Here is a 3751-nt window from a genome sequence, read left to right as displayed (position 1 = left end):
AGTGAACACTTTGTGGTTGTCCAAAGAATCATTGAATTTGGGCAAGCATTGACGATTTGACAGTTGTTTACAAAAAGCTCATCATGCTCATCCTAAAGGAGAATTAATCTTGACAAAATAAAGTTTGGTGCCAAGAGCAGGAAGGGACTCTTGGTCTGAATTTCTCCCCACTGTCACTGAGTGTTTGGGTTGGTTTAAGTCACCTGCTCAGGCCATCTCACAGATATAATTTGTTGATGATTTCATCTTACACCTGGCGGGGAGGTGCTAGAATGACATTTTTGGAAATACATGCAACCCGTGGAGTTCTTGGTGAAGATCTTGTTGGTACCTTTTCCTTGGGAATAGTATTGACAATATCTCAAAGTTGCAGGGTTCTTTGAATGCAAAGAAGCCACTTCTCTTAGACCTCCAGATGGAGTCCCTGGAAAGGAGGGTCAGTATTTTCACTCAAGCATACATGCATGAAGTTAGCATTGGCCATAATGGCAACAAGAAGTGACCACCTTCCAAAATGAGTAGCCTATTCTGGGATGAAGGACATGGCAGCAGCCTTTTCACCAGGAGCTCCCTATGGAACAAGCCCTTTCAGTGGCCTTTGACAGAATATATGTTCTTAGTGACCACTCTTCAAACCCAGGTATGCATACTGCTAAGGGTAAACAAAGTCTTTCCAAGGAATATCCATGAAGGGGTAGTTTTAAATTATGAATATTCACAGTAAGAGGAAATCATATCTTTTCAAGAATTTAAACATGACAAATTTCAGATACTAGTTTAAAAATGCCTGTGTGTATGTGAGTAGTTTTCCAATTTTTTTGAAGGAAGGTGAGCAAAGGATCCCTCCCCTAAATATCCTGACCTTCCAACTGTCTGTTTCTCCTTCTCTCTTTTTGACTCACTGCCACTATACTGTTATCCTTCTGTCCTTGAATGATGAGGCAGTCCCTTTCTATCTGTGATCAGGTCTCATTTAACTTGGTGTGGAAGCACATAGGAGGCTTGTTGGCCACAAAACTTGCTATAACCTCCGGTCTCCCTTCCTTGACTACTGTATTCTTTTTGATGGAGGATTGGGAGTGGTCTACTAAAGCTGCTGGAGGCTTAAGGGCTGAAAATCTCAGAAATGAGCTTGTGTCAAGGGTTGATGTGCTTTATTCAATTTGGTAGTTTACAAAGAGTTGATTCCTATGCTTTTTCTCCCTTCCTATAGCTGTGGATAGAGGAAATGAATTACCAGGAAATTGGAAACCACACCAAAGTGACTGAATTCATTCTCTTTTCTTTTTCAATATTTATTTTTTAGTTATGGGCGGATACAGCATCTTTGTTTTGTATGTGGTGCTGAGGATCGAACCCGGGCTGCACACGTGCCAGGCGAGCGCGCTACCGCTTGAGCCACATCCCCAGCCCCTGAATTCATTCTCATGGGACTGTCAGGGCACCCAGCATCCCAGAGTGTTCTCTTTTGAGCACTGATGTTTCTCTACATAGTAACTTTGGCAGGAAACAGTATGATCATTTTCTTGTTTGGAGTCAACTCTCAGCTGCATAACCCAATGTATTTCTTCCTGGTAAGTTGTCTGTGCTGGATCTTCTGTTCTCCATCAGTGCTGTGCCTCTGATCATGGTAAACTCATTGCAGAACTTCCCCACCATCTCCTACAGCTTTTGTTTTGCCAAGCTTTCTATCCAAGCCTTCTTGGCACTGGCTGAGTGTTTCCCTTCTTGCCATTATGGCTTACAACCAATTTGTGGCTATTTCAGACCCACTCAGGTATAACCTAGTCATGTCTCCTCGAGTATGTATTTTAATGGCTTTGGTTGCCTGGATAACAGCCCTCCTGATCACTATTATACCTATTTTACTGTTTCCTGTCAGTTTCTGTGGGCATAATGCAGTCAATCACTTCTCCTGTGAAGTCCAAGCCATCTTTAAATTGCTCTGTTCTAATACCATTTCCCTAGAGATTATGATGATGGCATGTGCTGTCATTTCAATGCCAGTACCTTTAATTTTTATTCTTATATCTTACTTTTGTATCCTCAGGGCTGTTTAAAGAATCCAACCATAGAAGGCCAGGCTTAAAGACTTTTCCACATGTGGTTCTCACCTGATGGTGGTCACCATCTACTTTGGGACACTAATATGTATTTATGTGAGACCCCAAACCAAAAAGTCCCAAGATGGAGATAAATTGTCTCTATATTTTATGCAGTAGTGACCCCTATGCTAAGTCCCTTAATTTACACTCTGAGAAATAAAGATGTGAAAGCTGCTCTCAGGAGAGTAACTTGCAGGGCCACATCCTGATGCCTCAAGGACACAATGGCATGCTGGAACAAGATATCAATCTTAGCTTTTTCAGACTATCACCCAGCGGTGATAGTATAGCCCAAGGACTTTAGCTGCCCTAGCAACTTTGAATCTTTGAGTGACACTTCCAAAATGAAAAAGGGCTTGCAAAGCATCTGAATAACACACAAGAACAAGGATTTATTTTTATTTTTTTAAAATTTTTGTTACCTGGAATTGAACCCAGGGGTGCTGAACCACTGAGCAACACCATCCCTTTTTAAAATATTTTATTTAGATACAGGGTCTCACTAAGTTGCTCAGGGCCTTGCCAAGTCGTAGAGGCTGGCTTTAAAAACCTGCAATCCTCCTGCCTCAGCTTCCTGAGACACTGGGATCACAGGTGTGTGTCACCATGCCTGGCCTAAGAACAAGGATTCAGTGACATAAAGTATAAACTGCTGGATATAAAAAGAAAATGCAAGCTCCATGTGAGGAGCAAAGTTTGCAAGTATATAACAGAAAAATAATCAATAGTCTGTACATAAATATATAAATCTCTTAGCAAATCATTAAGATAGAAGATAAAATACTCCAGTAAAAATTGGTGACAAGGACACAAGCACCCAACCCAGTAAAAAAATGAAGTGAACATTCATACTTAAGCAACAGCAAAAATATCATTTTCTACTTAGCATGTTAACAAAAATGAAAAATATTTATAATAATAGTGTTGATGCTGGTTTGGGGAAATACAGCTGAGGGAGAGAATATAAATTGGCACAGCCTTTTTTTGTGGGGGACAATTTCAGTAGCAACAAAGACCAAACGTCTGGATGACCTATTTGGCTGGGGAGGTGACCCTCAATTGCCAGTGACTTTACCCTCTGCATTTGCTATTTTGAGAGTACTCTGGCAGATCTGCAAACCCCGTAGCTTTGAAAATATCCAACTTGGAACAAGATATCAATCTTTGCTTTTTCAGACTCTCATAGACTGTATACTTGAAGTACTTGTCCTTGTACCATTCTCAACAAGGGAGAATCTTGGGAAGATTGAGTGATTTCTCCCCAAAAGCAACTCTACCACCTTTGTCCTTTTTATGAGGAGGCCATATAGAGGGTATTGGCCGGCTGGGGATGTGGCTCAAGCGGTAGCGCGCTCGCCTGGCATGCGTGCAGCCTGGGTTCGATCCTCAGCACCACATACCAACAAAGATGTTGTGTCTGCCGAGAACTAAAAAATAAATATTAAAAAAAAATTCTCTCTCTCTCTCTCTCTCTCACTCTCTCTTAAAAAAAAAAGAGGGTATTGGCACTGAATTGGATATCCTTTTAATTTAGTAATGGAGGTGTTTTGAGGACTCTCTTTTTCATGGCTGGGAAATTAGTCATGAATTCCAGGAAAATAGGAAAAAATGTTTTGGCATTGCATGTTTATCATGCCTTCAACACC

The 3751-nt window shown here is 41.0% G+C and overlaps 1 pseudogene; it reads left to right on the top strand.

The window, feature by feature from the left end:
- The first annotated feature begins 291 nt into the window (after positions 1–291).
- On the top strand, positions 292–2314 carry LOC106145399 (olfactory receptor 13H1-like; annotated as a pseudogene).
- Positions 2315–3751: the final 1437 nt, after the last annotated feature.

The sequence above is a fragment of the Ictidomys tridecemlineatus genome, chromosome X, assembly GCF_052094955.1.
Source record: "Ictidomys tridecemlineatus isolate mIctTri1 chromosome X, mIctTri1.hap1, whole genome shotgun sequence".
In the NCBI taxonomy this organism is placed as follows: Eukaryota; Metazoa; Chordata; class Mammalia; order Rodentia; family Sciuridae; genus Ictidomys; species Ictidomys tridecemlineatus.
The sequence above is the reverse complement of the archived record's forward strand: the minus strand, read 5'-3'. Positions and strand labels throughout refer to the sequence as shown.